We start from the raw sequence: 27608 nt of genomic DNA, 5'->3' as shown, positions 1-27608 counted from the left end.
CCTTAGATCATCTTGTTTTCCTTTGTACAGGATAGACCTATTGAATTGCGGAAAAAGAAAATAAACTCCACAACTTTTGTAAAAGTTGTAAAGCCAGTATGTTTATTACAGTGCTGGACGCATGTGGGGATCGTTCCCCTTAAAATGACATGCATACCTCTGGGAATTCCAGATCCTTTTTTATCTCCCTTACTAAAACATATGCATCCTAATCCATATGGAATTTCACAATAGGTTCATACATATTCATTTTACTGATTTCACATTACACTTGCAGGTTTTTTTTTTTTTTTTTTTTTTATCAGAAAGTACAGAAAGAACTCCTGGGTCACCCTGCCCTGTCTCCCACATTCTCTCTGTCTGTTTCAGAGGTCAAGGGGGCCTCCCTTGTAGTGTTACATTTTAGTTATCTCTGTCCTTTGGCTGAAGCAGTTTATTAGAGCATAGGTTTTTTTGTGAGAACAGGCAGTCAGACCAAACAGCTATGTTTGCAAGCTACAGACTTAATTCAAAGATGTACATTTCACCTAAATCAAAATGGATTTCCACTCTGGAAAATTTCCACTCTGTCTCACTATACTCATTATGCTTAGAGGAAATTGTCTATAAAAGACCTGAGAGTTTTTCCCTTCAGAACTGCCTCCCCACAATACCTAACCTAATTCTCTTAATAAGCCAAAATCTGTTTTTGAGAACACCTAAGTACCTACTCTGCTAATTTATTTTCTGATTAACAGGACCTTGAAATCCCCAATTTCTGTGTTACTACCTTTAAAAGAAACCTATATTCTGTGGAGACAGAAGACATTAAATACGGAAAGCCATACAGAAGCTTTTAACTTATCCAATTACATTTCCCTAGTAATAAATGACTAGGAAATAAATGTTCATCTCCTAGATAAATATTTCAAAACTAGACTCAATTGGAACACAAATTCACAGTCCATAAAGGATACACAGATTTACTTAGTAGCCAGCCACAAAGATGAATGGAACTTGGATGATCACCTGAATTTTTAATGATCAACAAGATCACATCCTCATCTGTGGAAGTTTAACAAAGGTGATCTGTCTCAATTTAATGGGACATCTGCACTTTAAAATCTTGGAGCAAGACTCAATGAGAAGAAGAGAACACAAATGAGGTTTTCTTATAGGTCAAAAAATGAAAAAGCCTCTTATAATTGACAATAAATGATTCACTGAAAACTGAAAAAGAAAATTTTATACATTGCTTAACTCTTTATGCTTCACCTATGAAAAAGAAAGCAGAAAACATTGTATTTGAATCACTTCATACCTGTGATGAGAAGAAATGCTTTTCAGTCAGACAAGTGGAATTTAGCATTGGGAAAAAGCTTATGGGTACCTAAAGTTTCACCAGAAACAATGAAAATGAAAGTTGTCATCAGGTGTGGTCTGCAGAGTCCTTCAGATGACTACCCAGTTAGTGCTTGTCTTAGAATGACCTGCAATCATCATCTTGGCCCTGATGAAGATTGCTAAAAACTAAACCATATGCAAATGCCTGAACTGAATGTTTTAATTGCAGAGTGAATGCCACAGAAGTAAATATGCTTCACAGAAGTACTTACTAAGGAAAATGCACATTAGTTGGGTAAAAAAATTAAAGGAAATGTCTTCTGTTGCAAAGGTGTCACGTTAGTGCACTTTCCCATTGCATATGTCAATAGACCTTCTATTCTCTCTTCTCAGAGAAAAAACAAACAAAAACCACCCAAACCAAACAAAAACCACCCCCCCAAAACCCCACAAATATAGCCCACTCCAAGCAAATTAGTGAGATGCCTTTGTTAATTCCAGATTAAACTGTCTCAGTTATCGACACGAAGGAATGAGAAAAAATGCAACAAAAAGACATCTGCATTCAAGGCAATCAAGAGAAAAGGGAGCAAGTAGCACTTGTGTTTCACTTCCTACTACATGGACAATCATTCAGGATGATGCACACATAACTAACTGCTGAGGCTGGTAGCGATTAATGTCCAGTCCACCTCGTGCTGCTCAAAGCAGGGACAACTATATCAGGTAACACAGAGCTATATCCAATCAAGTTTGGAAAGCCTCCAAGGACAGGGACTCTACAAAATCTCTTGGCAAAGGCTCAGGTGTTTGGCCATCCTCATTTACTTAAATTTAAACGTCATTTCCTGGTTTCAGTTTGTGTTCATTGCCACTTGTCCTGTACCTGGATACCACTGAGAGACATATGACTCCAATCTTCTTTACTTCCTCACATGAGGTACTTGTACACATTGATAAAATCCCTGCCTGAGCCTTCTCTTCTCCAGACTGGATGCAGCTGGGATCCAGAGAGATCCCAGTTCTCTCACCCTCTTCTCACAGAAAAGATGCTTCAGTCAATTAATCATACTTGTGCCCTACACTGCACTTGCTTTAACAAGTCCGTGGCTTTCTTGCAGTGGGTAGCCCAGAATGGGACGCAGTGCTTCACATAGGATCTCCCAAGTGCTGAGGAGAGAGGAGATATCACCGCCAATGACCTGCTGCTCTTCCTAACACAGTCCAGGATATTGTTGGACTTTTTTATCTCAAGGGCATCCTCCTGGTTCATATTTAACTTCTTGTCCACTCATGTCCCCTGGTCCTCTTCTGCAAAGTTGCTTTGCAGCCATTTGGCTCCAGCCTGTACTGTTGCATGGGGTTATTTCTTTACCTTTCCTATATTAAACCTCATGCAGTTCCCATTTCTCCAGTCTGTCAAAATCCCTCCAAATGGCAATGCAGCCACTTGGTAAATCAGTCACTTCTCCAGGTTTTGTATCATCTGCAAATTTGCTGAGGACGCACTCTGCCCGACCATCCAGGTCATTAATGAAGATGTTAAAAACTGTTGATACAGTATTGATCCTTGAGGTATACCATTAGCAATTGGCCTCCATCTGGATTTCAGTCTGCTGATCACAGCAGTTCAGTCAGTTTGCATTCCACATCACTGTTGATTTGTTTAGCCCATACTTCACCAGATTGCCAAGGAGGATGTTATAGGAGACAGGATCAAAAGCCTTACTCATTTTGAATAACTGTTTGAAAAATCTATTTAAATAGAAAAAAAAATCATGCAGTCAAAAATTCAAAAAGTACAAGGATTTCTTTTTAGCTTCTCTTGCTCATCAGGGTGTACTCTCTAAATGCCGAAGGAAAATATCTGAGAGTAACTTGCACATTACAGTGCACATGTACACAATATTTTTGTTTTCTATCCATCACATAGTGCAAAAAAAATTCCTGAATTATTAAAGATCAATTTCATTAATGGGCAATAAAAAGAAAGAAATTCAACAATGCCCATAGATTTGTCTTGGAAAAAAGCCTACAGTAAAATGTGTAAATTTCTGTTACCCTGGGAATAGCTAAATTTTTTTAACAAGTAAGAAAAATTATGCATATAAAGAGAAAAGACATTTGTAACAGTATAAAAAATTCAACATGAAATATCAATATGAAGAAACTATCTCACCTAGGACTTCTTTTCAGATTGACACACAAGAATGCAGTATCTCAGTTCTATTGATGGAAGACATGCAGTAAAAAGAGAAATTATCAAACAGAAAAGAGAAATGAAATGATAATATTGAAAAAATCTGAATACTGTGATTTTAAGTGGTATTTTCAAACAATTGCTCAAGGAAACCATCCTAAAAGATCCAAAAGTAGATTTTCACCTAGAGAAAAGTAGTTAATGCAGTATCAACAGAGTAACTATAGTCAGCATATAAGACTTAGGGTTTTATGTAAGACATGCCAATATCTAAGATTTCCCAATACCCTATCTGTCCATTACTAGCGCAAAGAAGAGCTTTTTGTATGTATCCAAAAACACATACATTAGGGTTGGGGTCAATAACCCTAAACAACAAAGAATCCGATTATTAAACCTGACTATATGCTGATAAATGAGGAAAACTGCTATTAAACATTATTTAAGTACATTCATTCATATCAAGGAAGGTAACACCCTTTTCCAAGCTTACGTCCTTTCCAGTTGTGGGTGACAAGATGTCTTATGATCATAGTAACTTATTATGACATTGCATATGATGTTGATAACTAGGATGCAAAATCTCGTTCAAAAATCAGTGCATTTATGGGTCATCTTAATCACAGAATCACAGAACCGGTTGAGTTGGATGATAACCACAAGGATCACCATGCCCAGCTCCTGTTCTGCACAGGAAGATCCTCAAGAGTCACACCATGTGCTCGAGAGTATTGTCCAAATGTTTGAACACCCTTCAGGCTTGGAGATGTGACCACCTCCTTTGTGTCTGACCTGTGAGACAGTTCCTCACCCATCACAGGACGTGCTTATCCAGCTGTGTGCTGGATATTTTGTCCAGAAGGATTCTTTGAGATACAGTATTGAAAGCTTTGCTGAAATCCAAAAATATCCCATCAACAGGCTTCCCTTGATAACTGGATGGGACACCTTGACATGAAAGGAAATGAGGTGTGACAAGCAGGATGTTTTCTCTCATGAAGCCACGCTGGCTGTGACCAGTGAGTGCATTGTCTTTCAGGTGTTTTTCAATACTTCACAGAATAATCTTCCCCATAGCTTTGCCAAGCATAGAAGTGAAACTCACAGGTTCTGTAATTTCCAGGGTCCTCCTTCTTGCTCTTTTTAAAAACAAGGACACTTGCTAGTTTCCAGTCAGCTCGGACCTTTCTGGATTCCCAACACCACTCAAAAGTCATTGAGAGAGGTTTTTTGATGACATTAGATATGTCCTTGAAGATTCTTGAGATGGAGATGAATCCCATGAAGTCCCATATATTTGTGGACATACAGCTGAAGTAGATCCTTCACAATTTCAGGGTCAACTGGGAGCCTTGTACATATCTATTCTGTCTTACATACTGTTGACTTTATCCAGAATTAATATATTGATAATTTGGTATTTGCCTCCCTCCCACGCATCTGTAGCAACACTGGTCCACATTTTGGAGCTGATTATTATACATACTATTCTGTATAAACCCAGCTAGGGCAAATCAAACAATGGCCCCTTGTTTTGTTGCTTCCATCTGCATCAGTTTCACCAGTGTTATCCAGTGTTACCAAGCATTGCTCAGCACAGGAGTAGCCCTCCAGCAGAGGGACACTTACCTGATAGTTACCTTGATTTTATAAGTGGTCTGTCATAGGCCTAGAAAAAGATCTCAGACAAGGCCAAAAACAAGTTTGATTTTCTTAAATTTGCAGACGTAGCTGTAGAAAAATTAACCACATCTTTAAAACATGACCAATTAGATTACAGTAAAATTACTTCTAATTAACTCTCTTGGAATGTGTGAGTTATTTACCAGCAGTTGGAATGGCATTCAAAATAAATCCCTCTCTGCTTTCAAAAAAATGAAACAAGCATCAGCAGTAATAAATGCATTTCTAAACTTGTACCTATACATGAAAGTCATGTTGATCAGTTTAAGATCAGAGACATTAACTTTTAGATAAAGAAATGTGTCCCTAAATATCAAATGAGATCTCAAGTCCTGACCAAAGCTACCAAATACTTAACACATCTGATATAAATATATACATAAAGCAAATTTCACCCATGCACTATACAGGCAGTTTTAAACATTCATTAGCCCCCCTTTTTTTTTCCCCTCATGACCTAGTCAATTTTCTAAGTTGCAAATCAGCCAACATTCCAATTCAAAATTCCTCCAAGCTAGGTCCTATGTCTGACTGAGGAGGCAAGACCAGCAGCTGCTGTGTTTTTCACAGCAATTGAAGAGACCCAGAAGCTCCTGTAGGCCAATCAAGCGCATCAAATTGATCATCTCCCTGGCATATTCCACTGCAAGTTGAGTTCTTTTCAAGAAAGTGTAATGGAAAACAAAAAACCTGTTCTTCACAATAATTGAGAAAGCATATTTAATTAACTCAACTTTTATTTAATGTCATTTCCTGAAGAAAAGTTAATTGTATTGGTTAGCAACCCATTGCAGCAACATGGCACTACAAAAAATAATTGCGTAAGCACTAATAGAAGCTTGGACAGTACCCAGGGTTTATTACATTGCCTATCCCTACCCTCTTTCATTTAAGCAAGCCATCCTTTCAGTTTTCCTTGTTTAGACTTTACACAATTTTTCCTTTCTTTAGTGGCCTGGTACCAAACAACAGAGAAAATGGAGAAACTTTTCCCCTTAGCATCTCTCCCAAGCTGGTGGTTTCTGATTGTGCTGGGAATCTGGAAACTGTGGTCCAGACTTCCTTAGTCTAAATGTAGCAAATGTGTGCTTCTCATTTCCTCAATTGAGTGTTCAAGTCACAAGGCAACCCCTAATCACAACTCTGTCTTTTCTCACATTCCAAATGAGGAGTAGTTAGAGTCCATACACTAGAGAGACACCTTGGGCACTCAAATCTAGGACTGGCATTTCAGTCAAGAATCCAGAATAAAGACTTTTATTGCCAAATGTAGGTCAGAGCTTACTTTAGCAAAGATGCTTTTGTGTTACTTGTTGGCTGATGTGAGCAACCCAACTTCATGCGCTCATAGTCATACATCTGATTTGAAAAGTTAAAGTAACAATTGCTATTATTCTAAATTGATTGTTTTCATATTTCATGCATTCCAATGTTGATATATTTTACAAAATGGAAAAATAAAGGGTGTGAGTAAGTCTATAGTTCATCTTTATAACAGTGTGGCTGATTATATAAAGCACAAAAAAATCTTAGTCCCAAACCAGCTTTTTTCACTGAGTTGCATCATGATCCTGTGCATATCACTTAACACCTGAGACTGAATTTCTTTACTGATGAAGTGGAAGTTGTTATATTTGCATGCTAAACCACAAGCACTGTGAGTAATTGTGGTTGGAACACCCTTGTACTGTATAGCATTTCAAAAAATCTACCTCTTTTTCAAGAGAAAATGATTTGCAAAAAAAAAAAATAGCAAGTTTGATGAAGGACAAGGGAAGAACAGACTGATTATTAAAGGAACTAGAGGCAAAATCCTTAGCCTGCCTGATTCAACATGCTCTAGCAGGAGAAAATCTGTTTTGGTTCACATAGAACAATGTAATTGAAGCTGGATTTCCCCTGTGCCAGGCCAGTTCTCTAATCATATCCACATGTTTTGATACATAAACATTTATTTTGATAATTCCATTTCGGCTGAAGTGTTCCAAAAGATTTTGGTCTTGTTCCAAGGTGGAATGAAAACAAATGTTATAGTTTCTGTGGAATGGAATTGCTCTAACTGTGACACACAGCATAATACATGTTAACCAAGTACATTATATATAAACATTAGTTAAGGGTGCTTGTGTGCTACAGTGTTTGTGTGCTCTACACAGCTGTAAAAGACAATTTAGACCAAAATATAAGTTGTAGATACTAGCTTGATGTGATGTCTGCGACAAAAAACAAAAACAAACAAACAAACAAAAAGACTGTTTTGATACCTCTACAATTTTTTAAAATCTACTTTGCATTCTACTTAGCAGACATACCAGTTCTCACTGGTGTTCTCTGGTAAATATAATGACAACAAGGATTCAAAGAATCTTGTTCACTAATTAGATCATTAGTGTTCTAAACAAACACCAGCTAGGTACATCTGTATCTGGATATACCTGAATAGGAAATTTTTCCAGGATAATAAAATATTATTATGGTTAAGTCTGGTAATGGATGATGGCATTGGAAAAGGGCAAAACAGGAGGAAGTTGGAAGACGTGGTTGTTGTCCCATTGTTGTCACAACATAAGCCTCCACCTAAAAGAGCAGTCCAGGAAAAGGAGGAAAATTTCCAAACATTTTGGAGGAATAGTTAAGAGGTTCACACAGTTAAACAGACATACATTGCAGTGTATGTCTGGTTTTAGGTCCCAGTGATGTTTTTTTCTAGTCCCTGCTGCCTCAAATTATGCTTCTCTGTTCAATGCCATTTTTCCCCATCTAGCAGTTTTTTCAACCTGAATGCATTCTCTTTCAGGTTTTCTGCAGAAAATCTTGGTCTCAACTCATAACAAATTACTACCCAGGAAATGATCTGGGTTTTTTCTGTAGACTCTTCAGTTCTTAGTAAGCCACCACCCTGAATTTCTAAATGTGCATGAGAAACAGATCAGAATCATTAAAAATTGGACTGAAATACATTCATATCTAATTTTTCCACTGACCTAAGCATGATTAAGACACAAACTTCTACATTTACTTTTCCCTTCCCGTCAGTAACCATTAACATCCTATAGGTTCTGGACAGATAATCAGTGACTGAAGCAGAACATCTACATCTGTCACTGAAATTTATCACCCGTAATTACAGAAAAAGCTTCCAAAATAGATATTATGCTCTTCATATTTTAACTAAAAACTTAGTAGCCAGGAAAGGGTTCACTTTGGAAGGATGTAGTATTACTTCTTTTTTACAGGTGGGAATGATAGAAGACTCAGATGTTCATAGTCACCAAGTAGACCAGAATTAGAGCTGGTGACAGAAAGTGATTCTCCTCAATGTGAATGGTCAAGTGCTGTACCCATAAAGTCACGCTGAATTTGAGCAAGAGAAGAGTGCGTTGTTTGTAAACTGTGACTATCAGACCAAGTTTGGAGGGATTGTGTTTGGCACCTCTGAAAGAAGAGAGTTCAGAGGCAGCCTAGAAGATGTGGGAGGACTTGTCTTTTTTGAATTGGTACATTTATTTAAATTCAAATGAATCTCAGATTAACTTTTTACTATAGTAGGTAGGAAATTTGACTTCTACAGGAATCTCATGAGGAAGAGCATTCCTGCTATCCTGGTTTCCATTATGTCTTGATCAGGACATACTTTATCATTGCTAGAGTAACTTCACTGAAGACAATATACCCTTCAAGAACTAGAAACAAATGGCTGAAGGTTCAGATATTGCCTTAATTTTGGAAAAAATTCTTAAAGAATACCATCAGGTCTTCTATGAAAAAAAAATACTTTAGAAAAAATACTTTAGAAAGTGGTAGTAAACATTATTGCTGTGTTATCTTGAGATTGGTAAAAATTCTTTCAGCTAAACATTTATATCAAAGTCAGTCTCAAGCCATAAGAAAACTTTCATTGGCCACATTAGGCTTTCAATCAAATCTGTACTCTGAGTTTCAGTATCCAAAATAGATTGATCATTTTAGTCAAATATCTAACCACAAAAGGCATACACTCCAGCATTTATCAAGCTGATCTGGACTTTGCTTTTAGCATCAGAATGTCATGTTAGGAGCACAACTTCATATTTATGAAAAGTAACCTAACCCTAATAATGCTTATGTTAGTGGAAGCCAGTTAATTTTCTGTTTAGCTTTCAATATAGGTGTGTTTGTTTGTACCTACACATAGCTGTGGGCACATATACCTGTAAAATACAGTGGTCAATACAATATAATACTGTAGCACTTGCCAGAACATCAAACATGCATAGTGACATTTTTTCTGAAGCAAGCTGCAAGTAATTTAAGTTTTGTACTAGGAATGGCATATTTGTATATGTAGGCTCTTAAATTTCAAATTTGGTCCACTTTGTATATTCATAAAAACTATTACAGTACATAATATTACTCAGATTCAAAATTCCAAATGCTATTAACTCCTACTCTTTTGTTAACCATCTAACACTATTTGCCATAAAAAAATAGAAGCTCAGCTCTCAGAAGGCAAGGTGAATGAGTATTTTCTTTCTGTCCTAGGATGGACACTGAAAAATCCCTAGTTCACCAGTTTTGGCGAAACGTTTAAAAATGCAACATAAATTACAAAATGTGTTGTGATAGGAGTAAAATAAAAATGTACAAATAGAGAAGTCAAAATTATATTTTAGATTCATTAATGTCACCAAGAAGAGTTTTAAAAATCTGGGACTCACAAATCAGAGCATTCCAAAATTCCTGGTGGTTTTATTTTTGCAGCTTCATTGGAAATCTGTGTTAGAATTGACCATAATTACATTATTATGAGTATGGTTTATATCTATACTTGAAGCAGTAATTCCACTTTTAGAGCTGAGAGAGAAAGAATTTCTCTTATCTGAATAATTAGATTTTATAAGTTTTATCTTTTCCATATGTTCATGGACAGGAAAAACATGAAGTCATTTGTGAAAAGATTTCTTAATCGTTTGCCTTTCTGCTTTTTTTTATTAAATTAAAATTAAATTTTATTAAAATATTTTAATATTCTTGAGCTTATAATCTAATTTAATATTCTAATTACATCATTAAGTTTCTTATAATGTAATGTATTCCCATGAAGATTTAGGGTTATTATATAGTACAGAAGTTGTTGATCACCCTTTGTCAACACCCAGATAATTCTCATAGGAAGGTTCATAGATGCAGACTTCAGCCACACAGCTAAGAAGTGTTTTTTCAAACCAAATTTGTATCCAGAGGCATCTTTGTTGCCAAATATTTGCCAAGTGAAAATCAAACAAAAACAAGACTGTTTCTGCCACAAAATGAGTAGCTGGTGACATAAAAATTACTCATCTTTTTGAATTCACAGTATAGTAGTACATAGGTTTTTTTTAAATGTACTTGTTAGAAAACAATTCTGAAATTTATCATTGAAAAATTATCCACTTTTAATGTAAAATCTTTAAGTGTATTCTACTCACAGAAACTAATTTCTATCTAAAAGCAAAGAGAGAATAGAATATGTAATAACTTCCTGGCTACCTGAATCTGGCTTTAGATTTTAAAAGTGAAAAAAAATTTAACCTGTCAAACCAGAAGAAAATCAACAAAATCAACAAAAAAAGCATCCATCTGTATGTACAAATCAAGTCAGGTTCAGGTATCCCTGTCAATCTCCCCTGACAGCATTCAAATGTAAACCCACTCTTCTAGATAAAAGATAAGGGGGGAAGATCAGACACTGAGGCCCTAACCACTCATGTGGCCAGGAAATTAACCCACCCCTGACCCTGATCTAGACTACTGCAGGCAACAATTTCCAGTAAAATTTTTCTACAGCTACCAGTTATCAGGCTAAGAGTTAATCAGTGCAGATATTAGCTCATGGTCCTCATTTTCTGTTCAGAAATATGGACGTAGGCAGGGCCTTCTCCTGCAGGCCCCTTACAGTTCTTCGCAGGAACACATACTCTGTGTGCATACTGACTGAAGGACCTTTTTTCTGGTCATAAAATATTTGAGTACTACAATACTAAGCACTAGAAGACACAAAGTGGCACTAAAATCGACACTATTACTCAAAAAGTCTGGGCCATGTACTCCACTCTAGAATTCACATTTGTGAAATACAGTCCCTGAAAGCCAGCATTTGAAGAGTGTCTCAGTCATTGAGATATAATGATATTTTATCCATTATAAATTACCAGAAAAGGGGAAATATTTTATTTGATGTGTGTACAGAATGAAAAGCAGTTATGAGCAGTGATGAATGAGATGAAGTTTCTCAACCACTGGAGATGGCGGTTCCTTGCACTACCGTGCTATTCAGAGCTCCACTTACACTGATTAACCCACATTATGCCCATTATCACAGCTATAGCTACAACTCACTCCTGATTTTGTGTCAGACCATAATCCTACAAGTGCAAAAAAAGTTATAGGATACCTAAGCCATATTTGCAAGTGCACTTTTAAGCCCAGTGCCTTGGTTGCAGATGAAATTGAAAACTCTGGTACAGTTTAATATATGGTATCCTGCTGCTAATTTTGTAATGTTTCTAACTAGTCACATCAGCAAGTCCTTGTGTATCAAAAACTGCAGATCATCTATACCCTCCAGCATTCATCTGCTTGTAACTTTGGGTGACAGAACATTTGTATCTAGAGACCTGTAAGATGAAAAGCATCCTCTCATCTGACCGGGTTTCTACCTGGAAGATGTAAAGTCTTACTCTTGTCTTTTAAACAGAAAGTATTGTCAAGTATTTTCATAACACTATTAACACATGCATACCAGTCAAATATCTTAGTATGATGTAAGCTCCTCCTTTCATGCATTAAAATATTCTTTCCCATCAGTGCAATCAGTCAATTGTGTCAAAACTTGGTGGCATGCTAAAGACTAGAACAATAGATATTTCTTTTTGTAAATCAAGTACAATATGAAACCAAAAATTGCATAAGTTACTCTGTCGATTTTATTGCTTATTCTCAATGCACTATAAAAGTATAAAAGAAACAGTCTAATTACAATCTAGACCACATTTATGTTTCTATTCATAGTTTGATAAATTGATTATGTAGCACAAGTCACCAAGACATCCATCTCTCTTTCTGAAACTGTTTTTGTTTGTAAAACTTTTTTTTATTGTTGCCACTTTTTTAAAAATGTCCTGATATCATCAAATTGCCCCTCTTTCCTTAGAAGCACTGATAATAATGAGGATCTTATGCAGAATAATTGCCAGAATCCAGTAAAATACACAGTATATGAATAGGAATGATTTCATATGTTTATCTATAAATTAACAAAATTTCTTGTAATGAATGTAGAACTGAAAGAATATTATAATGAGACACGGGTTTTATCTGAAGCTGTGTGTTACCAGCCTCTAACATGCAGAGTAATGGGGACAATAAATCTTCCTGCTCTATAAGACACTCAGAGCCCTTTCCCAAGGAGAGCCTTAAGTTCTCTTCTCTATAAAGTAATAGACCTATTCTGTAGATATTTATAGTGGATCACTTTTATGGTTTTTTACACTGAATTTTTTAAAATGCATTCTGCCAAATAGTCACATACAGAGTATTTGTAAAGTGAGGAGAGAGGGAGAAGGGAGAGTGGATAAGAGAAAGGGAGACCTCTTAGGGCTTCTTTCCATAACAGAAAAAAGGTGTCATGTGCACATGGGAACAACAGATGTAGAAATATTTAATATTCCAGCACTAAGCAAATGAGTTAATCTAATAGCCTTATTATAGGAACCTATGAAGCTGTGAAAGTGCTTTATCTGCAAGCACACACAATCCTAAACAATGTAAGATTCTGGCTGTGCCAAAACCTACTATGATAAAATAGAAGAGATGTTAAATCTCTTGAGAGGAGATATGCTGAAGAGATTTTAGGCCTTCTGTGGCTAGTGATTAAAACACCCATGATATTTCATAATGAAGCTGAACTGTCAAAACCTTCAGAATAAATTTTAAAAATAGAAATATTTACAGTTTACTGCAAGTCTGCCTGTACACAAAGGGATTGCAAGACTTTTGTCTGCTGTAGCCTCATATAGGCAATAAGATTTTCTCCAGTGAAGCTTTAAAACCCAACAGAGTGAGCAATTTTCTCAAGGGTCCACATTTGTGAATCCAATTGTAGTGTCAGGAGTTATTCTTGCTCTCATGTTACCCACCCCAACAAATTGTGCTGCTAAGTAAGAGGTTAATCACAGCTTTTTATCAAAGATAGACCTGAGTTGCATCAGACAATATTATAGTGATTATGGTATGTCTGACTAATTTTATAAGCTGGCAAGGGTCACTATTATATTATATTATATATAATCAAGATACTTCATAAAAAGATTGTTTACAAGAGGTAATTGCTAAAACTTGAGAAAATGCTTGGTTCTCAGTCCAGTGAATTTTGATTTTACAATGCAGTATGGATTCTGCATTAATTTAAGTCCCCAGTCCCACTTGCTGCTATAATCTCTTTATCTCTCTCCAGTGAGCAAGTCACAACCTTAGGAGAATCTTCAGTCAAAAAAAAAAAAAAAAAAAAAAAAAAAAAAAAGCACTGAATATTTCTTCTGCTGTAAACCAATTCAACAGGAGACTATAACTACAGATTAAAATGACAGCTAATTTTAGCTGCTTTTCTTCTGTTCCTGTTCCTTTTCATACAAAAGAAGTAAATATTCTAGGTATTATTAGAAGTAATAGCTTACTGGTTTCATATAAACTTAAACCCCAAAGAATTATTTAATTAATATGCAATCAGAAAACTTAGACAGGCAGCCGCATATTTTACACAGGAGCACTGAGTTAAGAATAATTTAGAAAATACTTCTATTTTTATACATTCATCACTGAAGAACCCCTTTATAAGAGAGGTAGCATTTTCCAGTGTTGGCAGCTTTAACTCTGGTTTTAGCATAGATACAGATTAAACTTTCAAGTATAACAAAGCATCTTCATGTCCTGCAACATAAAGCAATTCAAGCATCAAGACATTAGAAAACAAAAAAATTAGGTGGCCTTGATTCAAGGAATTTTATGCAAAATCTAGTTTAAGGGTAACTAATGTCATGAAGATTTTCAATTTTGATATAACATTATTTTCACAGAACCTTTTGTTTCATTCAGTATTTAGTAGGCAGGCTGCTTAAGATACCTTGATTTATTACCACTCAGTGATGCCCACCCATGTGTTGTTTGCAACGTGCACATTCTGCAATGGAGTACAGGATTACAATTTCTTTATTAGAATTGCTATAATACATTTATTATGTATTTGCTTCACAAATATTAAATGTCTTCTGAAACCTGATCTTATAAATTTCTGTGTCTGTATCTGTTTAGGGTATCCTCTGTTTAGCTATTTAGCTGAAACTTTTGGTATGGCATGGTCTTCATCAGTCCACAGTAGTTCTTCATTCTGGCTCATCACTCACTATTTCATATTCTATAGTCATGAATTTGACTCTTTTGAAAGGCAGACACCAGAACAATACATTGAATTTATTAATTTATTATTAATTATTTTCACTTCTTTTGCAGCTGCAGTTCATTATAAAATACCATTGCCTTTTAATCAGTGTCCATGGGTAGGTCGTATAAATTAATCAAGGAATATATTTTCTTACTTGAGCTTATACAGTCAAACATCTGTCTTGTGTTTATGGGTGACATAGGTCAAAGATGGAAAATTAAAATATGTACACACACGTTGAAGTTCAACATCAGCTTCAAAACAAATACACCCATAACTTATATTCCTCCTCCTTATTCCTTCCTCTTTTTCCTTTCCAATGAAGATTTTTTTTTCTGCTTCTTCCCCTTCCATGTCCAGGAATCATAATTGAAAGCGGGGGACCAGGAGGGAGTGAGGCTTTCAGGGAGATAAGGAAGAAAAGAAAAAACAACTCCCTTTCCTCTCTCTGCTCTCCCAAAGGAGATGGTGACGTGCACTGTTTAGTTTGGAAAAAAAATTGAGGATTTTACTTAATGAACATCAGAATTTTTATTCAGTCACACCTTTTTTAGTTATAATTGGATATGTACCCTTTCTAAGCTATTTTCCACCTGGAAAGAAAATCATGTTACATGCATTTGTAAGGAATCCAGCAGTCATAATTTCCTTTCCCGTTTAAATGAGCAGAAAGCCATTTCTGAATTCCCAAACAGCCTATCACCATGAAAACTGCATGACTTTCAAAAAATAAAAATTAAAAAATTAAATTAAATTAAATACAATTCGATTTAATTAAAATTTTAAAAAATGAAGTTGATCTAGACTAGATATTAGGAAGAAATTTTTTACTGTGAGGGTGATGAGACACTGGAACATTGATGCCCAGAGAAGTCATGAGTGCCAAACCCTGAAAGGGTTCAAGGTAAGGTTGAATGGGCTTAGAGCAGCCTTGTCTAGTGAAAGATGGTCCTGCCCAAAGCAGGAGGTTAGACTAGGTGATCTTTAAGGCTCCTTCCAACACAAACTGTTCTTTGATTTTATTTCTGTATTGATACCTTAAATTCAGTAAGAAAAAAGCAGAGAAAATTGAATGTCTAAGCACTGGCTGCAACCAACCAATAAAAAAGAAGACAGGTTTCCATGGAATGGCAGAATTATTTAAATAATGAACTAAGAATAACAAATTTTTCACATAAAAGAGAAAGGAAGACTTACCTTTCATTATTTCATAAGGTCATAAAGGCCTACTTTTATAAGAGTGGAAGAGCATGCATATATATACATATACATATATATATACATATATATAGATATAGATATAAATATCTATATATAAAAAAAAAATCCTCTCCCATTTTCTTTTCCTTAGGATACCAATAAAAAGCCATGCATAGTATAGCAAAAATACATCATTTCTGGTTGTTGGCCTATGTCTTCTACATCTGAAAGCGCTTAAATGTATTATTTTCTGCCTCGTAGAACACCAACATCTTTCACACTGAATGAAGAGATGTGTCAGTGGACATGAGAAAAAGAAGCTTCATAAACAGAGATGCAAAACTCAAAAAATTCTATAAAAACCTCATATGGCATTGAAAAAGGAGAGGACAAATCTGTATCTAGTATTTGCTTGCTTTCCTCCTTGGTATATTGTCATGCTGCTGGAGAAGAGATTAAATACAGTAGAGCTGATTGACTCAGACAGGCTAAAAGTGAGTTTACCACTCACTTTTGAGAGACTTATGGAAAAAAAGGTGCACATCAGGTCAATCTGTGCTGACTTCTAGCAAGGGTAATGACACCTGAATATTCTTTTATTTACCACCTCTGAAATTCTGGTTCTGAATGTGATGTTCTGACGTTCCCTGCTGAACTGTTTGATCTGATATGAGGCAGAGCATTGTGATTGTTTGCTCTCTTAGGAAGAGAGATGCTCACCAAGGAGCAGAACAATGACAGCAAACAAACCTAATTTCCTTATATATAGGTATGGAACAGTTATCACATATCTTGCCTTTAAAAAACATTTCCCTTGTATTGAATACAAGCTGGGAAAAATTGTCTCTATGATATGTGTTTACAAAATTACTTGAATAACATACACAGAAACTATCACCAGCATTTGTCAGCACTCCTTTAAAGCACTACAGATAATTTGGGGTTAAACAGGGATATACAAGGAGAAATTCGATTAATCAGTACAAGTCCAAATTTGGATATTTGCTTCACTGAAGAAGACAGCATCAAAATGAAAAGCATGTAAATGAGAGTTCCTTCTCTTTGACAGGCATAATGAGAATCCTTGTCTGAGCTAGCTTTTAGGATATGGCTTGCTCTTTCTTCCCTTATAATGATAAATCGTGCATACAACGTGCAAGAGTTAAGTTACTAGGTGAAATGATGTGACTTCCACCAGTTTCAATTTAATAAAGTTAATAGAACTGTGACACACTCCCATTTCTTCTTTCACTAATATACATAGGCTGGTGGAAACAATGTCTAAAAATTATGAGTCACTCCGTTACAATTCCAGTTGCACTAAAGTCAAGAAAATACTAAACAAAAAGAGATAGAACACTGTGAAAAGCAAGTTTAGATTCTGTAAGGATGCTGATTGAATGCTGCTGATATTTTAGAATATCAAATTCACAATTTTGAATTAAGTAATTCCATTTATTCAAAACTGAAGAAGAAATAAAAAGGGCCAAATTAAAACTAAACAAAATTAAGAAAATTGGCAGTAAATTAATAAGGCCATAGTTTTTAATAGATGGGGTTTTTAATCCAGCTTTATGACTTTAAAACTGAAAAAAACCAAAGATTCCGTGATAGAGGTTACAAGAATAATTAGGAGTTGAGAAGAATAACCTCTTAAGGAAGTTGAAAGACTTTGTTTAGTCTAGAAAAGAGAAGACTGAGGAAGGAAGGACATTGATAACAATCTTCTAATAACTAAGCTCTAGTTAAGAGAGAGACAATCAATTGTTTTCCAGGTGTCTGGAAGCAGAATGTGAAAGAATCAGCATAATTTGTAGTAAAAATTATTTATGTTAGATAGCTTGGACATTTTTTCCCTCCCTGAAACATACCAATGGGTATTCTAGAGACACTGTGACATCTCACTTTTGAGGTTTTAGGAGAAGGCTACCACCTACTCTAAGTATACTTAATCCTGCAATTTGCAATAAACTGCATCATCTCTTGAGGATTTTCCCTGGCTTTTCATATTTTTTCCTCACTCTTCAAAATCTAGCACAGAAAATAAACAGAAACAACATACTTACCCTCACCTTTCAAGTGCTTAGGGACAAGACTAGGTAATTGTCACAACATACAATCATTGATTCAGCTTACAAGTAACAATATAGGATCTCCTGCTAGCGGTGAATACACTGTCAATTGGAAATAGAAACAGAAACCTACCTCCATCTCAGAAAACAGGAAAACAAAAGTGGAATTTAAACTTTTAAGTAGGCCTTCTAGTTCTACACTAAAATAAATTTCCTTCAGTCCATAAAATCATAGAATTTTTTCTTAATTAGAAAACATATTGAAAACAATCAAATAAATAAACAAAACCCACCAAAAAAAAAAAAAAAAAAGATGATAACTAGAAACATTGTCACTTACCTTAACTTTAAATAAATAAATGCTCACTGGAAGCAATCTGTATGCTTAGATCTTCCCAGAAGCTTTTTCTGGGAAGTCATTAGTACACAGTCGCCTTCAACTTCATTATGGCTTTGCTTTTGCAAGAAATTATTTCGAGAGTGACCACAAATATGCAACAACGCATATTGACTCCTTGTGTTTTAAATCTTTTATGTAGTAATTACTTTGACCAAGTTTAAGAATAGAGCCAACAAACTAAGAGCAGAAGCAAAACAACTAAAAAATAATAAAATCAAACAGATTTGCTTTCATGTTTTTTGAGGAGTATCAGACATCAAGTAAATCTAACAAAGCATCTTCACTAATTAAGGCAGTAGCTAAGTATTCCAACTTACTGTGTTACTAAAACTACTTGCCATTCATGACTGTAACAAATAATGGTTAAAATGTTAAGGTGATTCTTGAACTAATATTTGAATAAGAAAATTTAGGTTTTGACTGAGATATTTGCATAAATACATACAAGAGCTTTTAAGGACAGAATTTGTGAATTCATCTAAGTGAAATACAGTAATTTGATATATGAAGGTCAACTAAAAATTTAAACTAAATTAACATAAAAATACTCAGCTGGCATTAGTCACAAAATTACCATCAGCTTATTTGAAAATGCATGTTTATCAACTCATCCAAACCAAAAAACTAAGCAAGAATGTTCTTCCCAGCACATAACCCTGTGAGTTGGTCAGTGTTGTATGGGGACCCAACAAGTACTTGTATTTTTACTTCTCACTAAACCCCTGAATTCAGACTACATGGTATTCCCTTTAATTGTCTTTAACAGATTAGAAAAAACTCTAGAGTAGAGCAAGACCCCAGTTAGCCCCTAGTCTGTGTAGGTGCATAATAAAATATAGAACATGAGGACATGTGAAGTATCATCACTCACAGAAGGAGAAAGGCACATGAGAATTCTTTTGAACTAGGGACCCTGGCACAGGGAGATTGCGCTGGAAGATGTCTGTTAGTTTTTTTTATTAGGAAAGGACTAAGATGTAAGGACTAAAATGTGTTTGAATATGTTTTCAATAGTTTACACTAAGCAATGTGTCAGCATGATTTATTTAGAAAAATAAATCAAAGGATTGGATTATGGTTTTGATTTTTTTGTTGGGCTTTTTTTCACAAAACACATTCTCTGTGCTATTTTAGTAGAGTATTTGAAAATATGAGTCAAACAAGCATTATTCAACACTGAAGTTCATTATAAAAATTGTTCAAGAGGCATCTGGATTTGGCACTTGCAGATTTGATTTAGGAGTGATAATGATGGTGCTGGGTTGATTATCGAACTAGATGATCTTGAAAAACTTCCAGTCTTGATGATTTTATAGTTTTGTGAAGTGCAAAAATGTCATGCATTGAGAAATAAGCGAATAGCAGAACATGGACACCAAGAAAAAAAGCATCCAGCCCTGAGTGTGCAGTGATGATAAAGATATTCCCCAAGCCATGAAGTACAGAGCTGGGGAACATGACTAGGAAAAAACACAAAAAATGCTCATGCTTGGACAAAACAACCTTCAAACTACAGACTTGGCTATGCTTTCCAAAGAAAGCAAGTGCTGCAGATCAAAGCATCAACCCCCTGGACTGTGTTGTTAGCATAAATTTAAGAAAAATCCAAATTTCTGCATAGGAAGGAAAATTTTTATTGCTATAAGTACATTTTAAGCATATATATATTAAATGGCAAAATCCAGCCTTCTTTAGTTCTCAAAATGAAACAGTTATACTTAGATAGCTATGAGATTTATCAGACTGCATCTCTGAGAGACCACTGTTTCTTTCTCCATGTTTCATTGCTGTTTTCATATTCTCTTGTTTTGTGTCCCTTAAAGATTAAATCCCCAAACCACCATGAACTTGTGAGATCATAAACTTAGATCTGTTCTGTCTTTTATGAATTTCATTTAGCGAAGTGACATTATTCAGTTTCCAAGGTCATTTTGTGAGAACATCAGATAAATTATCAAGATGTTAGCTAGGTGTCCTCTGCTAGCCTTCATTCTTATTAAGAACCAGCTACTCCATCAAATATTATTAATTCTGTTCACTGCCCAAGCCATTCCTCTAATATAACTTAGCTTATTATTGTTAATTGGAGAATAAATAGCATATTTATTCTTTTACTGGACCAGACAAGACTATTACTGAGCACTACACTATATATGGCTGTTTTTTCCTTCTTTTATCTTTTTGATTACAAAACTTGTTCAAAGACACTTTTGAAATTGAAAACTGCAATATGAATGAGATTTCGATTAATTTCTTTAGATTGTACTAATCTAGAAAATAGCATCTGGGAAAAGCTTGTAAATGCAACAGGTATAAAAATAATTCAAAAAACTTTAATAAGGAAGGTGTTTTTCAAGCTTCTAAAAAATATCTACGACAAGAAGAGTAGTTGCATTAAAAAGACATGGCTTAGAACTAATTTAACAAATACAGAGTAAAATTATGGGTACTGATCAGATATAAAAAACCCCAACAAATTTATTCAGGAGACTATAATAGAGGGTATTGACTATAATAGAGGGTATTAAGGGTATCATTGCTGTGAATAATTCCCCGGAATTTCCTATCACGAAGTAGTAAGAACCAAGTATATGTAGAATCCCGTTGCTTTTATTTGCATTTCCTAAAATATTCATGAAATATAGTAATGACAAAATAGACCCATAAACATAAAAATCTAACCCACCCTGGACTTTTGCAATCATTCCTATCTCATGGGATCAGGAATTTAACAGTGCAAACAGGAAAGGAAAAACAAGAGACTGAGAGAACTCATGCCCAGTAACAGCTCCAACAGCAGAAAAATTGAAGACTTGCCTCACAGAAAGGTTTTAGAAAACGTTACAAGGATCAATTCTATACATTCCTATAGAAACATATTTTTACAAATGCTGACTGAGAAGTTTTGATTGTTTCTGCTCATTCCAAATGTTGCATTTATTGAAGACTGGTTTCCAGAAGATTGATACTCCAGTCTTTCTGAACATCATCATTTTCAAAATTCTATATCAGTTCAAATACCCCAAAATAACCAGCTATTTGCTGCAAATCTCAACTTGGGTAGGCTATGGTCATTATAGAATATTGTCGCCACTATTTCTCTGTCCACCAGGCTAATGATCAGATGAAATATCATGTAAATTAATTTTTTAAAAAAAAAAAAGGTCAATTTTTTCTGACTTGGGTATGACAGCCAAAGAGAATACAAGAGGAGAGAAAGAGCAGTGTAGTCATGTCTGTCAGTCATGTCTGACTACCTGTGTAATATATTAAACTGAGATTGGCCAACAGATTTAAAACTTATCAGGAGAAACCAAAGGCACAGAATTCATTGCCACATGCATTGCTTTTTTTCTTGAGAATTCAGTTGAAAATAAAATCATACATTTCTATTACAGCACAGTGTGATGGTTCCAAAAGGAAAAATAATATTTAGTTAGGAGATGTAATAATTTGATGCTTACTGGTATATTTTTCTTCTGACTTTAATAAACAGAGTGGTTCCATACTGGCACAGCAACCCATCCTATTTAGAAATAAATGAAAAAGGCCTTTTGTTCAAATTGTCTTGCCAAAGCATCATGATTTTCACTGCAGTACATTTTTTTTAAACACAGTGTTGTTGAGAAAAACAGATGCAGATACTTTGTCAAAATTATTTGGGATTTTTGTATCCAGTGATAAGTTTTGTGACACTAACTAATCTATAAAAGCTAATCTCCAGGAAACTCATTAGCATTCTTATTTCACCATGTACAACAGAAAAAAACATAATGGAGAGAAAAAGTTTCCCTTCCACACATTTAAGAAAGATTATCAAAGAGCATAATCTGAATGGAAAGAAATATTGCAAACAACCCTTTGAGGCCTTGCTCAGAGACCAGACACAATACGAGGAAACAAATGTAAGTACCACATATTCTACACTGGATGTCTCAACATGACATGGCTGGGAAGCCTTGGAAAATAAGTTCACTTGTTGAGTGTTAACTCTTCACACAGGAATATGAGATAAGTCTCCTAACGAAGAGGTAACTAATAAAGTGTTCACTCTCAATAAGAGTTAACTCTCCAATTTCTGAACCATTTAATTGCTTTTTAATCAAACCAGAACCAGAAATATTAGGAAAGCTACTCTTACAACTTAGATGGCTGTGTTGTTAAAGAGCAAGGGTTAACTACATCATTTGAGCAATAAGAATATACTCCAAAGAGGACTAAAATAGTGTCTTTGCACATAGGGAATTTTCAAAGCTGGAAGTATATTGAAAAATAACATACCCTGTATGATAAAAACATAAAGACAGCCAAAATCTTCTTCTAACTTCACAGGAGCTGCAGGAGATTAAATACCAAATGAAATGCATTTAGGAATGTTGCCAGAACATATCTGAGAAACAAAGCCAGTTCATCCTGCTTAGATATGGTCTTGAAGTAAAGGCCCCTTATCCACAATATACATACACAAATCTAACACACTGAAACGTGGGGGAAAACAGTACAACACAGATGAAAAAGTAAAATTCTGAAGCATAGAAGCAGTGTAATTTAACGACAAAGATTTTGTTGGGGGTTTTTTGGGGGAGTTGTTTTTTCTGTGGAGTGGGAATTTCTTATCCAAACTAAAAGTCATTGTTATAATAAAAATATTTGAGGGAGTACAGATTAAAGAAAATCTCTGCTATATAGAAGCTGCACTATTCCTTTAATAAAGGTCATGATGACCTAAAATGCTCTGTCATATTAGATGAAAAGAAAAAGGAAAAGTGGAAGAAATTGAAAATATATTCATACACAGAATAAATTGCTGTCCTTGATGAAGCTGAACTTCAGGTGTGTTGCATTTGCTTTCTTCCACTCAGATGCAGAATGAAAATGACCACCACAAGCACCTCCTTCAATACTCTGTGCATTGAGGACTGTTTTTCTCCCACCAAAATATTTCCTTAAAATCATCAGTACTTGTTCTTCATTGAGAATTTTTGATACAGTTGTTTAAATTATATTAAGAAATTTCCCCTCCATTTCATATCATTTTTTCAGAGAATCACACACCTACAGCTATTTCTGTCACTTCTGGTTGCCACCAGAAATTGAGTGTCAAACAGGTGCTGCTGGCATAATCAAATGTACAGACATAATCAAAAAATGCAAGTGAGAATAAGGCTGTGTCTACCATACTTCCAACTGGTTTATCATCCAGCACAGAAACAGAAACTAAAACATGCAGAGCTTTTCCTTTTTTCATCATCCATTTATTTATATTTTTCTGAATGTCTTCAGCAAACAACTGCAAAATGTTTGTTTAATACTCAAAAGCCAAGTTTTTTATGGCTATGATAGTTTTTGTGGCTTTTGCTGGATTCCCTGCAGCCAGTCTCCCTTTCTTCAATAGCAGCACTCAAAAATGAGCACAATATCTCAGCTTAGAAGGGTGGGAAAATCACTCATAAGTAATTTTTCTACTTATGCTTTCTGTTCTCTAGCATCTTTCAAAATCACAATTTGCTGACTCCGGCTTAGTCTATAGTTCTCTGTATCTTTAACCACTTTCAGAAAAGCTGTTACTCATACCTGTCTCGTTCTGTAATTCCATAATAGTTTGTGAGAGCAATTCTTTCTGTCATCTTCCAGACAAGCAATTAAGCACTGAATAAAACACCTATTAGCCAGAAAATGGTGCTCTAGTGGTTACAGACGGAAGCACTAGGCTAAGCTGCTAGAGGGTGACAGATATTCCATGGGTAAAAAAATAATATTAACAAAACAAAGCTTTGCATGCTATTAATGAGTCAACTAAAGAGAAAAGGAGCACTATTTATACTTGCCTCTCCTTTCCCTGGAGGGAAGCAAACACAAAGTGCTGCAAACTGAGTCATCTGTGCTTGCTACTGTTGCTGACAGTACAAGCCTGAAGACATGCGAACTGACCTAAAGAACAGAGAAAAAGTTTCTGAGAACTATGATTCCCATATTTTTTTCTTTTAAGCTGGATTTTTTTTTCTAATAAGAATTCTGGAGCAAAACCAATCCACTCAGACTTTACTGGCTTCAGCTAGCTAGAAAATGAAAGAACACAGCTTCCTTTTGCTTGACCTTCCCAGATCCCCTGAACTTTGGTGTTCCATTTATTGCTCCTGTAAAGGAGGCAGGAAGCCCTCTATCTGGCTTCCTGCAGGGTATACCTGTATTATCATTCCTGAGCAAATAGACTGAAAGTTGTTTTGATGGGGCCCCAGGGACAACAAAACCTCACTGGATTGTGCACACCCAGGCAGGCCCAGAGTTCTGCTGGGAAAATCATTTAGAAATATTGGCATTGGAATCAACCTCCATGAGTTGCCAGAAGCATGCTGATAGTAAAAAGTCAAAACAAGAAAGAAAAAATCAAATATTTCATCCTATGCTTTTGAAAACACAAAGAAGAAAAAATGCCTGAAATCGCTGACAAGATGAATAAATTAAAAGAGATCAAGATATTGGTGGATAAATGAAAGTCAGGGATGGGGTGAAAATAGATGACCTCTTGAGAAAAGTTTTTTACAAAACTGTAAAGATTATTTTCTGGAGCCTTGTTAGGGCTTTTGTGTTGGCCTTTTTTCTGAAAAACAAAACCATACATGGCAAGGGGCACGTAGTCATTAAACAGAGTTTAGTGATTACACAACAGTGCCATCATATGTTCAAAGTTCATGAATTTCAAATGTCATTTGAGAATCCAAGTGAGACAAATTAACATAAAATCAAATCAAATAAAAAAAATTACCATGTTTTAAGTACATGGATGGTGTAATACGAAGCAATTTTGTGCAATCAAAAGTTATACATTTGATGATTGAAACAGTTCTGCTGGGTCAGTGATAAAACCCAATTTCTATTTACCTCAAAAAGCTCATAGGAGACTGAGAATTGAAGATCTGTGCGCACAAAAACCTGAGGAGCACAACCTCTGGAGAGAAATCCCCTATGCATGGAACCTAGAAATAACAGAAACCAACCAGCCAAGGAACAAACAATCCCTCCACACATAGTTTGTATTCTTCTCTTTGTAATTGTTCTCTGTGTTATTACTAGAGCTGAGAAATTTGGTAGGTGTTCTGATTCCAAGAATTCCTGAAGCCTGGAAACAACCCCACATTGGGGTCTGTTGCTGCTTTCCCTAAAGAGAATCATTTACAGCCAAACCTGTGGCCACAAAGAAAAGCACCCCCAATGCAACTGAGACTTCTCAGTTCTACCAACTCCGGAAAAATTGCGCAGCAGTCTAAGATCTGTTAAGGAAAAGAGGATTCCCTTTAAATGAGTTTAAACATGAATAATCAAACCAGCAGATAAACCTTAATCTTTTATTTGGTTGGTTTTAGACTCTTCCAGGCATATTCAGCCTTAGATCTTCCATAAGGTTTTTATAATTGATGAAGTTTGCTGTTTCATAAAAGCTGCCAGGGGAAATTGAAGATTTTCTCAGTAGGATATTGGGCAGCTGGACTTTTTGGCACCTGAAAAAGCAAGGAAAGCAGCTTGCAATTGAGAGATAAGCATGCTAGTTGGATTCTTTTGCTTAAACATTTGGAATAGAAATTGTAAGCAAGAGTGACATTTCTCTTGTCATTATGAAGTTCCAGAACAGCTACACAATACAGCAACAGACCCCGCTCATATTTAATGTTTCAGAGTTGAGGTGGGTTTGGGTTTTTCCAAATTCAAGAAGTCATTACTGGTCCAGTAATGGTGGTTCAGATTTTGTTTTCACTTCCTGATATTTTCAAAATTATAATTCTTGATAAATTGTTCTGGAATAGCAGCATTTAAAATTAAGGGAGTCCACTGCATATACTAGGGAATACTTAAATCTTTAGGTTTCATTCAAACCTAACATATCCAACCCAAAGTCTGCTGAATTCTCAGTTCCCCACATTTAGTGATACTCAAGTGTAAAACTAGCAACTGTAAAAAAAAAATTGACATAAGGCATGGCAAGTAACAAATTGACAAAATTTTCCCCACAACTTGTGATAAAAGACTGGAAACTTATTTCAGAGAGCAAGAAACCCTGCTTTGATAGTGCTAATCACCAGCAGCTGGATTTGGCTAGTCAAGTCAGTTGTTACTCCTATTTGTCCCACTATCCAAAGAGGAATAGTTATTATCATGGAATAAGGGAATGCAAAATTTTAATATTCGGGAGAAGAATGCTTTAAATTGGTGAACTTCATAAACTTTATAAACATTTTTCTTACTCTCTACCATATACTGAACCAACCAAATTGCACAAGGTTATCTTAATTAGAAACCTTTATACTACAAGGCCAGATGTATATGTCAATATACTGCTATGATATTTTGATTTTCATTTGCTGTTTAAACTGTGTTTTAGGATCAATCTATATGGCAACAATTTAATAGGCAAGGTTATCCATCATCTCAAAGCCACAGCTCCAGTACAATACTGTAATAATATCAAGCCTGTATTATAATTTCACACAGTATGAATCAGCTAGATTTGTATGATTCATGGTATCAATAATTATTACTCTCAAGAATGCAAAATGTAAGCTTTTACTTCAGCAAATAAGAAAGAATTTTTAGGGGTAAAAGATCATGGCAAACCAAACCTGTGTTGTAGGAAAAAAGCTTTGAGTGAAACACATCCAATTAGTAGTGACCAGAAACAGAATTTCAACAAAAGATATCTAAACAAAGTAGATTACAAAATTAGAAAAGGACCACCTTTCATCTCATTTCAGAAATTAGCATGTAATTGTCTATTTCCAGAACTTTTTTTCTCAGACAACACAAATGCCTTCATCCTATCCCTGCTCATGTGAGGCAGCATATGCTCATCTCATGAGAATTGTACTGACCAAAGACCTGGATTCTCACCTAAACTACAAAACTTAGTATAAGCAGCTAAGCATTAGTCTGCCTTTGACAAAGGAAAACCACAGAAAGATGTTTTCCTTCCAAATACTTTTATTTGTTCATCAGACTTTTGGTTTTGTGCATTGAGGGTTTACGTACTTTCATAAAGCCTCAAATTACAGCCCTGTAAGTGTGAATTCACTCTCAGTTATGTAAGCTTTTTTTTCAGCAAAGCTGTTAGATAACTTTTGAAGAAGTTAAATTTGATCTAAAGGCTTTGCTGATGTAGAAGGGTTTTACTAATACACCCTGTGGGAACAGCTGACTACTGCCTGGGCTGCGGGAATGACTGTGATTTTTGGATGGCACTCTTCAGAATTACTCCATCCTGAACATTCTGGTCAAGCTATT

Source organism: Camarhynchus parvulus, chromosome 2 (assembly GCF_901933205.1).
Source record: "Camarhynchus parvulus chromosome 2, STF_HiC, whole genome shotgun sequence".
NCBI classification, from domain to species: domain Eukaryota; kingdom Metazoa; phylum Chordata; class Aves; order Passeriformes; family Thraupidae; genus Camarhynchus; species Camarhynchus parvulus.
The sequence above is the reverse complement of the archived record's forward strand: the minus strand, read 5'-3'. Positions refer to the sequence as shown.